The following is a 12,696-nucleotide window of genomic DNA, read 5'->3' as shown; positions in this document are numbered from 1 at the left end:
CCCGCTTTCTTTAAACTCTCCAATATTAACCTTAGTCGTTCGACATGGAGGTCGATTGTTGACGAGTACACTATGACATCATCCAAGTAGACGAAGCACGCTGTCCATCGAAGTCGGGCCAGTATAATATCCATGGACCGCTGGAATGAACTGGGCCCGTTCGATAGACTCGGCCGGTTTCGGCATTGTCGATTTTCACGCGGATTTCACGGTCCAGCTGCTCCTGCCCGGCTAAAAATGTCAATTTCCCATTCGTAGGGCGATCCGAGTTGACGTACAAAAGTTATCCCTGAGTGTAAATATTGAAATACTTTAGTATTTTAATATTACCGAAGGTATTACCGGATTTATGCCCGATTAATTTACAATACGGGCGCAAAAAAAAGAGGAGGAAATATAAGGGGGAGGCAAGGGGGAGGGACAAGGGGGAGGAACGAGGAGGGAAAGGAGCTGCAGCCAGACCAAAACCGGGTTCCGGAGAAATTCGGCGGAAAAAAGGCGGCAAAATTCATAAGAACCGTTTACAAAATTCCGGGAAACGGGCCATTTTCCGCTGAAATTTTAGCGCACTGTCGCCATGTTTGATCGTGAATAACTTTTGTACGTGAACTCGGATCGCCCTACGAATGGGAAAATGACATATTAAGCCGGGCAGGAGCAGCTGGACCGTGAAATCCGCGTGAAAATCGGACATGCCGAAACCGGCCGAGTCAGCTACCGGAAGGAGCGGTCGCACGGCGCCTCATCGGGTACCGCTGGATAGAGCGCAATCACGCGATGGAAGCTGTCGAAAAATTTTCGCGATCCGACGCACCGTTCAGCCGCTATGAATTTTTGAAAATAAATTCCGAACGCGGCTGCGCTTTTGACGTCGAATTCCTAGAATTGGCAGGTAGAGGCCCATCATCATTTTTCGAGCTTTAAAAATCGTTTGCGGCCGAACGGTGTATCCGATCACGGCGGGACCTTCACCATCGGAACGAGCTCGACGAGCCGCATCCAATGATACCGGTTTCGTGATCATTCGTGACCGAAAAAATATTTGGATAGAAAAAATCCCATGGGGGTTGGACGCAAGGGGATAGACGAGCCAGGCACTTGTGGGAGTCGGGGAATTGGTGTGAACGGGCAAAATAAATCATAACTCCCGAACGGTACCGTTGCTAGCGCTGACATTCATACTGCCGGAATCAGCGTGAGCCAACGCATCGAACGGTGCCCAACCCGTCATGATTAAAAAACATAAAAAATACAAGAAGGGAAGAAGGTCAGCGGGGGGTCAAGCAATGAACCAGGGCCTAACTGCTCCATTTTCCAAGAAAACCAAACAAAAGTTTACAAACATGCACGCCAATCTCGGCAGCGGATCGTCGCACGCACCTTCAACAGCCACCAATGAACGCGGCTCGTTTTCACCATCATTTTGTTTCACAATTCCAGATTTAATTTACACGAAGGTATTGTGCTATGCACGTCTTGTCCCTGAGTGTAATATTACCGAAGGTATTACCGGATTTATGCCCGAAAATTTACAATACGGGCACAAAAAAAAAGCATACATGAGGAAAAAAAAAAGAGGAGGAAATATAAGGAGGAGGCAAGGGGGAGGGACAAGGGGGAGGGATGAGGAGGGAAAGGAGCTGCAGCCAGACCAAAACCGGGTTCCGGAGAAATTCGGCGGAAAAAAGGCGGCAAAATTCCTAAGAACCGTTTACAAAATTCCGGGAAACGGGCCTTTTTCCGCTGAAATTTTAGCGCACTGTCGCCATGTTTGACCGTGAATTACTTTTGTACGTGAACTCGGATCGCCCTACGAATGGGAAAATGACATATTAAGCCGGGCAGGAGCAGCTGGACCGTGAAATCCGCGTGTAAATCGGACATGCCGAAACCGGCCGAGTCAGCTACCGGAAGGAGCGGTCGCACGGCTCCTCATCGGGTACCGCTGAATAAAGCGCAATCACGCGATCGCAGTTGTCGAAAAATTTTTGCGATCCGACGCACCGTTCAGCTGCTATGAATTTTTGAAAATTAATTCCGAACGTGGCTGCGCTTTTGACGTCGAATTCCTAGAATTGGCAGGTAGAGGCCCATCATCATTTTTCGAGCTTTAAAAATCGTTTGCGGCCGAACGATGTATCCGATCACGGCGGGACCTGCACCATCGGAACGAGCTCAACGAGCCGCATCCAATGATACCGGTTTCGTGATCATTCGTGACCAAAAAAATATTTGGATAGAAAAAATCCCATGGGGGTTGGACGCAATGGGATAGACGAGCCAGGCACTTGTGGGAGTCGGGGAATTGGTGTGAACGGGCAAAATAAATCATAACTCCTGAACGGTACTGTTGCTAGCGCTGAAATTCATACTGCCGGAATCAGCGTGAGCCAACGCATCGAACGGTGCCAAACCCGTCATGATAAAAAAATATAAAAAATACAAGAAGGAAAGAAGGTCAGCTGGGGGTCAAGTAATTAACCAGTGCCTCACTGCTCCATTTTCCAAAAGAACGAAAGAAAAGTTGACAAACATACACGCCAATCTCGGCAGCGGATCGTCGCACGCACCTGCTGTAGCAACCAATGAACGCGGCTCATTTTCACCAACATTTTGTTTCACAATTCTAGATTTAATTTACACGAAGGTACAGTGCTATGCACGTCTTGTCCCTGAGTGTAAAATACTAAAGTATTTTAATATTACCGAAGGTATTACCGGATTTATGCCCGAAAATTTACAATACGGGCACAAAAAAAAAGCATACATGAGGAAAAAAAAAGAGGAGGAAACATAAGGGGGAGAGGCAATGGGGAGGAACGAGGATGGAAAGGAGCTGAAGCCAGACCAAAACCGGGTTCCGGAGAAATTCGGCGGAAAAAAGGCGGCAAAATTCATAAGAACCGTTTATAAAATTCCAGGAAACGGGCGTTTTTCCGCTGAAAAATCAGAGGCTCGGTTCCATGTTTGACCGTGAATAACTGTTGTACGTCAATTCGGATCGCCCTACGAATGGAAAAATGACATATTAAGCCGGGCAGGAGCAGCTGGACCGTGAAATCCGCGTGAAAATCGGACATGCCGAAACCGGCCGAGTCAGCTAACAGAAGGAGCGGTCGCACGGCTTCTCATCGGATACCGCTGGATAGAGCGCAATCACGCGATCGCAGGTGTCGAAAAATTTTTGCGATCCGACGCACCGTTCAGCCGCTATGAATTTTTGAAAATTAATTCCGAACGCGGCTGCGCTTTTGACGTCGAATTCCTAGAATTGGCAGGTAGAGGCCCATCATCATTTTTCGAGCTTTAAAAATCGTTTGCGGCCGAACGGTGTGTCTGATCACGGCGGGACGTTCACCATCGGAACGAGCTTGACGAGCCGCATCCAATGATACCGGTTTCGTGATCATTCGTGACCGAAAAATTTTTTGATAGAAAAAATCCCATGGGGGTTGGACGCAATGGGATAGACGAGCCAGGCACTTTTGGGAGTCGGGGAATTGGTGTGAACGGGCAAAATAAATCATAACTCCCGAACGGTACCGTTGCTAGCGCTGACATTCATACTGCTGGAATCAGCGTGAGCCAACGCATCGAACGGTGCCGAACCCATCATGATTAAAAAATATAAAAAATACAAGAAGGAAAGAAGGTCAGCTGGGGGTCAAGTAATTAAACAGCGCCTCGCTGCTCCATTTTCCAAGAAAACGAAAGAAAAATTTACAAACATACACGCCAATCTCGGCAGCGGATCGTCGCACGCACCTGCAATAGCCACCGATGAACGCGGCTCGTTTTCACCATCATTTTTTTTTTCACAATTCTAGATTTAATTTACACGAAGGTATAGTGCTATGCACTTCTTGTCCCTGAGTGTAAATATTGAAATACTTTAGTATTTTCCCTGAGTGTAAATATTGAAATACTTTAGTATTTTAATATTACCGAAGGTATTACAGGATTTATGCCGAAAAATAAGCATACATGAGGAAAAACAAAAGAGGAGGAAAGATAAGGGGGAGGAAAGGGGGAGGGACAGGGGGGAGGGACGAGGAGGGAAAGGAGCTGCAGCCAGACCAAAACCGGGTTCCGGAGAAATTCGGCGGAAAAAAGGCGGCAAAATTCCTAAGAACTGTTTATAAAATTCCGGGAAACGGGCTTTTTTCCGCTGAAAATTCAGCGGCTCGTCGGCATGTTTGACCGTGAATAATTTTTGTACGTGAACTCGGATCGCCCTACGAATGGGAAAATTACAAATTAAGCCGGGCAGGAGCAGTTGGACCGTGAAATCCGCGTGAAAATCAGACATGCCGAAACCGGCCGAGTTAGCTACCGGAAGGAGCGGTCGCACGGCTTCTCATCGGGTACCGCTGGATAGAGCGCAATCACGCGATCTCAGCTGTCGAAAAAATTTGCGATCTGACGCGACGTTCAGCCGCTATAAATTTTTGAAAATTAATTCCGAACGCGGCTGCGCTTTTGACGTCGAATTCCTAGAATTGGCAGGTAGAGGCCCATCATCATTTTTCGAGCTTTAAAAATCATTTGCGGCCGAACGGTGTATCTGATCACGGCGGGACCTGCACCATCGGATCGAGCTCGACGGGACGCATCCAATGATACCGGTCTCGTGATCATTCGTGACCGAAAAAATATTTGGATAGCAAAAATCCCATGGGGGTTGGACGCAATGGGATAGACGAGCCAGGCACTTTTGGGAGTCGGGGAGTTGGTGTTAACGGACAAAAAAAATCATAACTCCAGAACGGTACTGTTGCTAGCGCTGAAATTCATACTGCCGGAATCAGCGTGAGCCAACGCATCGATCGGTGCCCAACCCGTCATGATTAAAAATTTAAAAAATTCAAGAAGGAAAGAAGGTCAGCTGGGGGTTAAGTAATTAACCAGCGCCTAACTGCTCTATTTTCCAAGAAAACGAAAGAAAAGTTTACAAACATAGACGCCAATCTCAGCAGCGGATCGTCGCACGCACTTGCAATAGCAACCGATGAACGCGGCTCGTTTTCACCATCATTTTGTTTCACAATTCTAGATTTAATTTACACGAAGGTATAGTGCTATGCACTTCTTGTCCCTGAGTGTAAATATTGAAATACTTTAGTATTTTAATATTACCGAAGGTATTACCGGATTTATGCCGAAAAATAAGCATACATGAGGAAAAAAAAGAGGAGGAAAGATAAGGGGGAGGCAAGGGGGAGGGACAAAGGGGAGAGATGAGGAGGGAAAGGAGCTGCAGCCAGACCAAAACCGGGTTCCGGAGAAATTCGGCGGAAAAAAGGCGGCAAAATTCCTAAGAACCGTTTACAAAATTCCGGGAAACGGGCCTTTTTCCGCTGAAAATTCAGCGGCTCGTCGGCATGTTTGACCGTGAATTACTTTTTTACGTGAACTCGGATCGCCCTACGAATGAGAAAATGACAAATTAAGCCGGGCAGGAGCAGCTGGACCGTGAAATCCGCGTGAAAATCGGATATGCCGAAACCGGCCGAGTCAGCTACTGGAAGGAGCGGTCGCACGGCTTCTCATCGGGTACCGCTGGATAGTGCGCAATCACGCGATCTCAGCTGTCGAAAAATTTTTGCGATCCGACGAACCGTTCAGCCGCTATGAATTTTAGAAAATTAATTCCGAACGCGGCTGCGCTTTTGACGTCGAATTCCTAGAATTCGCAGGTAGAGACCCATCATCATTTTTCGAGCTTTAAAAATCATTTGTGGCCGAACGGTGTATCTGATCACGGCGGGACCTGCACCATCGGATCGAGCTCGACGAGACGCATCCAATGATACCGGTCTCGTGATCATTCGTGACCGAAAAAATATTTGGATAGAAAAAATCCCATGGGGGTTGGACACAATGGGATAGACGAGCCAGGCACTTGTGGGAGTCAGGGAATTGGTGTTAACGAACAAAAAAATCATAACTCCCGAACGGTACCGTTGCTAGCGCTGAAATTCATACTGCCGGAATCAGCGTGAGCCAACGCATCGATCGGTGCCCAACTTGTCATGATTAAAAAACATAAAAAAATTCAAGAAGGAAAGAAGGTCAGCTGGGGGTCAAGTAATTAATCAGCGCCTCACTGCTCCATTTTCCAAGAAAACGAAAGAAAAGTTTACAAACATACACGCACGTTTTATCAATTTTACGTCGCACGCACCTGCAATAGCCACCGATGAACGCGGCTCGTTTTCACCATCATTTTGTTTCGCAATTCTAGATTTAATTTACACGAAGGTATAGTGCTATGCACTTCTTGTCCCTGAGTGTAAATATTGAAATACTTTAGTATTTTAATATTACCGAAGGTATTACCGGATTTATCCCTGAGTGTAAATATTGAAATACTTTAGTATTTTAATATTACCGAAGGTATTACCGGATTTATGCCCGATTAATTTACAATACGGGCACAAAAAAAAAGCATACATGAGGAAAAAAAAAGAGGAGGAAAGATAAGGGGGAGGCAAGGGGGAGGGACAAGGGGGAGGGACGAGGAGGAAAAGGAGCTGCAGCCAGACCAAAACCGGGTTCCGGAGAAATTCGGCGGAAAAAAGGCGGCAAAATTCCTAAGAACCGTTTACAAAATTCCGGGAAACGGGCCTTTTTCCGCTGAAAATTCAACGGCTCGTCGGCATGTTTGACCGTGAATAACTTTTGTACGTCAACTCGGATCGCCCTACGAATGGGAAAATGACAAATTAAGCCGGGCAGGAGCAGCTGGACCGTGAAATCCGCGTGAAAATCGGACATGCCGAAACCGGCCGAGTCAGCTACCGGAAGGAGCGGTCGCACGGCTCCTCATCGGGTACCGCTGGATAGAGCGCAGTCACGCGATCGCAGCTGTCGAAAAATTTTTGCGATCCGACGCACCGTTCAGCCGCTATGAATTTTTGAAAATTAATTCCGAACGCGGCTGCGCTTTTGACGTCCAATTCCTAGAATTGGCAGGTAGAGGCCCATCATCATTTTTCGAGCTTTAAAAATAGTTTGCGGCCGAACGGTGTATCCGATCACGGCGGGACCTTCACCATCGGAACGAGCTTGACGAGCCGCATCCAATGATACCGGTTTCGTGATCATTCGTGACCGAAAAAATATTTTGATAGAAAAAATCCCATGGGGGTTGGACGCAAGGGGATAGACGAGCCAGGCACTTGTGGGAGTCGGGGAATTGGTCTGAACGGACAAAAAAAATCATAATTCCCGAACGGTACCGTTGCTATCGCTGACATTCATACTGCCGGAATCAGCGTGAGCCAACGCATCGAACGGTGCCCAACCCGTCATGATTAAAAAACATAAAAAAATACAAGAAGGAAAGAAGGTCAGCTGGGGGTCAAGTAATTAACCAGCGCCTCACTACTCCATTTTCCAAGAAAAAAAAAATTAATAAACATACACGCCAATCTCGGCAGCGGATCGTCGCACGCACCTGCAATAGCCACCGATGAACGCGGCTCGTTTTCACCATCATTTTTTTTCACAATTCTAGATTTAATTTACACGAAGGTATAGTGCTATGCACTTCTTGTGCCCGAAAAATTTACAATACGCTACAAAAAAAAAGAGGAGGAAATATAAGGGGGAGGCAAGGGGGAGGGACGAGGAGGGAAAGGAGCTGCAGCCCGACCAAAACCGGGTTCCGGAGAAATTCGGCGGAAAAAAGGCGGCAAAATTCCTAAGAACCGTTTACAAAATTCCGGGAAATGGGCCTTTTTCCGCTGAAAATTTAGCGCACTGTCGCCATGTTTGACCGTGAATAACTTTTGTACGTGAACTCGGATCGCCCTACGAATGGGAAAATGACATATTAAGCCGGTCAGGAGCAGCTGGACCGTAAAATCCGCATGAAAATCGGACATGACGAAAGCGGCCGAGTCAGCTACCGGAAGGAGCGGTCGCACGGCTCCTCATCGGGTACCGCTGGATAGAGCGCAGTCACGCGATCGCAGCTGTCGAAAAATTTTTGCGATCCGACGCACCGTTCAGCCGCTATGAATTTTTGAAAATTAATTCCGAACGCGGCTGCGCTTTTGACGTCCAATTCCTAGAATTGGCAGGTAGAGGCCCATCATCATTTTTCGAGCTTTAAAAATAGTTTGCGGCCGAACGGTGTATCCGATCACGGCGGGACCTTCACCATCGGATCGAGCTTGACGAGCCGCATCCAATGATACCAGTTTCGTGATCATTTGTGACCGAAAAAATATTTTGATAGAAAAAATCCCATAGGGGTTGGACGCAATGGGATAGACGGGCCAGGCACTTGTGGGAGTCGGGGAATTGGTGTGAACGGGAAAAAAAATCATAACTCCCGAACGGTACCGTTGCTAGCGCTGACATTCATACTGCCGGAATCAGCGTGAGACAACGCATTCAACGGTGCCGAACCCGTCAAGATTAAAAAATATAAAAAATACAAGAAGGAAAGAAGGTCAGCTGGGGGTCAAGTAATTAACCAGCGCCTCACTGCTCCATTTTCCAAGAAAACGAAAGAAAAATTTACAAACATACACGCCAATCTCAGCAGCGGATCGTCGAACGCACCTGCAATAGCCACTGATGAACGCGGCTCGTTTTCACCATCCTTTTGTTTCACAATTCTACATTTAATTTACACGAAGGTATAGTGCTGTGCACGTCTTGTTTACAATACGCTACAAAAAAAAAGAGGAGGAAATATAAGGGGGAGGCAAGGGGGAGGGACAAGGGGGAGGGAAGAGGAGGGAAAGGAGCTGCAGCCAGACCAAAACCGGGTTCCGGAGAAATTCGGCGGAAAAAAGGCGGCAAAATTCCTAAGAACCGTTTATAAAATTCTGGGAAACGGGCCTTTTTCCGCTGAAAATTCAGTGGCTCGTCTCCATGTTTGACCGTGAATAACTTGTGTAGGTGAACTCGGATCGCCCTACGAATGGGAAAATGACAAATTAAGCCGGGCAGGAGCAGCTGGACCGTAAAATCCGCATGAAAATCGGACATGACGAAACCGGCCGAGTCAGCTACCGGAAGGAGTGGTCGCACGGCTCCTCATCGGGTACCGCTGGATAGAGAGCAATCACGCGATCGCACCTGTCGAAAAATTTTCGCGATCCGACGCACCGTTCAGCTGCTATGAATTTTTGAAAATTAATTCCGAACACGGCTGCGCTTTTGACGTCGAATTCCTAGAATTGGCAGGTAGAGGCCCATCATCATTTTTCGAGCTTTAAAAATCGTTTGCGGCCGAACGGTGTATCCGATCACGGCGGGACCTTTGCCATCGGAACGAGCTCGACGAGCCGCATGCAATGATACCAGTTTCGTGATCATTCGTGACCGAAAAAATATTTGGATAGAAAAAATCCCATGGGGGTTGGACGCAATGGGATAGACGAGCCAGGCACTTGTGGGAGTCGGGGAATTGGTGTGAACGGGCAAAAAAAAATCATAACTCCCGAACGGTACCGTTGCTAGCGCTGACATTCATACTGCCGGAATCAGCGTGAGCCAACGCATCGAACGGTGCCCAACCCGTCATGATAAAAAAACATAAAAAAATACAAGAAGGAAAGAAGGTCAGCTGGGGGTCAAGTAATTAACCAGCGCCTCACTGCTCCATTTTCCAAGAAAATGAAAGAAAAGTTTACAAACATACACGCCAATCTCGGCAGCGGATCGTCGCACGCACCCGCAATAGCCACCGATGAACGCGGCTCGTTTTCACCATCATTTTTTCTCACAATTCTAGATTTAATTTACACGAAGGTATAGTGCTATGCACGTCTTGTCTGTTCAATAAAAACCAAATCAGATTTTGGACTGAAATTCGTCGAATTTCATTTGCCAGTTTGAGGAATTCCGTTAACTTTTTCATGCCCGTTAACTAATTTAGCAGATTGAATATTAAATGAGAAATTTCACCTGAATATCTAGGATGCATCACGTCCACTGCAAATGGATCAATCCAATTCTAGGAACCGTTTAACGCGTTTCCAGGAAATAAAAACGCCAAACAAAAAGGGTGGGGTAAGAATATTGGCTGTTACGTCATTACCTGATAGGTGCACGTGTCGTAACCGCAGGGCTAATGCGTTGAAACAGGGTGATTTTGGTGTCGCATATAATGAGAGGATATACAAAGATGTTTCAATTCAATGTTGTAAGCAATTTGGACACGACAACAGCAGTACGACATTTTTCATTGGTGTTATTTCACATCGTGTTTTCCAGTTTTGCAGTTATGAGTAATTGGACGTTTTATTTTAACATTTGATCGTAGGAATCAAACCTGTGATCAGTTTTGATTTTAACCAATTCAATTGAATTTGTGCGTACCTGCATGGCATTCAAGTGGATTAGTAGATTAAATGTTCAAAATGATCTTTCAGTAATCTACGGTGCCATGCTGCTGTTGGCTGTTGTCTTCTTAATTACTAGAACGGTCGTTGGTGGACCGATGGGCACGTCTTCTTCTGAATACTACACGACTCCAGCATCCTACTGCACAACGACGTGTACAACCCCAACCCACATAGCAACGGGTAATCTTTAAGACATCCAAAGGATATCCGGTTGTCCAAAAGACATCCCGGACTAAAAAAAGATGTCCTTAGGATGTCTTGTTAGGGATATTTTGGTACAAGGACATGCCTGACAAAAAAAAGATGTCTTTAAGATGTCCCGTCAGGCCTACTTTTGGGACAAGACAAAAGAAGACTAAAAAAGGATGTCTTGAAGACGTCCTGTCGGGGATACTTTAGGCCAAGGGCATGCCAGACCAAAAAAAGATGTCTTTTGGATGTCTTGTTGGGGATACTTTGGGACAGGGACATGACTGACAAAAAAAAGATGTCTATAAGATGTCCCGTTATGCCTACTATTGGGACAAGACAAAAAAAGACTAGAAAAGGATGTCTTTAAGATGTCCTGCCGGGGATACTTTAGGCCAAGGGCATGCCAGACCAAAAAAGATGTCTTTTGGATGCCTTGTTGGGGATACTTTGGGACAGGGACATGAATGACAAAAAAAAGATGTCTATAAGATGTCCCGTCAGGCCTACTATTGGGACAAGACAAAAAAAGACTAGAAAAGGATGTCTTTAAGATATCCTGCCGGGGATACTTTAGGACAAGGGCATGACAGAACAAAAAAGATGTCTTTTAGATGTACTGTCAAGAATACTTTTGGACAAGGCCTTTTCGGACTACAAACAGATGTCTTAAAGATGTCCTGTCGGGGACACTTTAGGACAAGGGCATGCCAGACCAAAAAAGATGTCTTTTGGATGTCTTGTCGGGGATACTTTGGGACAGGGACCTGCCTGACAAAATAAAGATGGACATATGGAGAAAGCAATTAAGGACAATATAAAGATGTCTTAAAGATGTCCTCTAAGGGATAGTTATGGACAAAGCAATTTAGGACTATATAGAGATGTCTTTAAGATGTCCTATAAGGGACACTTATGGAGAAAGCAATTAAGGACAATATAAAGATGTCCTTAAGATGTCCTGTAAGGAATACTTATGGACAAAGAAATTAAGGACAATATAAAAATGTCTTTAAGATGTCCTATAAGAGATAATTATGGACGAAGTAATTGAGGACTATATAGAGATGTCATTAAGATGTCCGGTAGGGGACAGTTATGGACAAAGAAATTAAGGACTATATAAAGAAGTCTTTAAGATGTCCTCTTAGAGATAGTTATAAACAAAGGAATTTAGGACTATACCCACATAACACAAGGCAGTCCGTCGGATGTCCGACAGATGTCGGGGTCGGATGTTGAGTACATCTTTTTAATATCCTCCGGACAGCCCGATATCCGATTTGGATGTCCTACGGATGTATTTTTTTTTGGTTTTGACCGCCCTAAACAGCGCCGTCAGACATTCTAAGGATATCCGAACGGGTTTTCATTTGGCTATAAATATGACATGTATTGGACATCTATTCATGAAAAAACATTAGGCTATACCAGGATTCGAACTCGGGGCTCCCGCATCACAGTCGAATCTTATTCCACTGTGCCAATCTACAGATATATTATGTTTCATTTTCGAACAATACAATCGAATTGTTGTAAAACACTTGAGCTTTTTCGATAACAAATCACATACAGGATTTTTAAGAAGTCAAGATGATGTCGAACTTAGGTTAAACCAGAGGTATATAAATTGAAATTAAACAATTTATGCTAAATATTTTTTGAATTTTAAACTTCAGCATGATTTATTAAGTTTAAAGTAGTTTTTTATTATTTGAAATTATAATCCTATCATAAGTATACTTGCTTTTAATATTATTAGATGCCGAATAATATTTATTTTCTGTGAGTTAATTTTCAATGGCTTGGTTCCCGTAAGCTAAACGGAAAGCTTGTGCAAACAAACTCACGACTTTCATATATTTTATTCATTTTTGTAATAAATTTTAAAATAAACCATCCGGCAAATAGATCATTACTCCTTTATTTTTTAAATTTTTCATTTTAAATGCTGGACTTCAAATAAAAATACGTTCAAGGGAAAAATTTGAACACGGTTAAGTTTTCCCCCTCTCAAGAAATTTTGACAATTAATAATGAAACTTAGTGATCGGCCCCAATTAGTTCTAATCGAGTTAACCGCCCCGCACCGATAAAGTGCATTCGGGGTTGAAATGAGGTGCCACTTTTTCAACCGGGG

This window comes from Daphnia magna, linkage group LG6 (genome assembly GCF_020631705.1).
Source record: "Daphnia magna isolate NIES linkage group LG6, ASM2063170v1.1, whole genome shotgun sequence".
Taxonomy (NCBI): Eukaryota; Metazoa; Arthropoda; class Branchiopoda; order Diplostraca; family Daphniidae; genus Daphnia; species Daphnia magna.
This window is presented reverse-complemented; position numbering follows the sequence as displayed.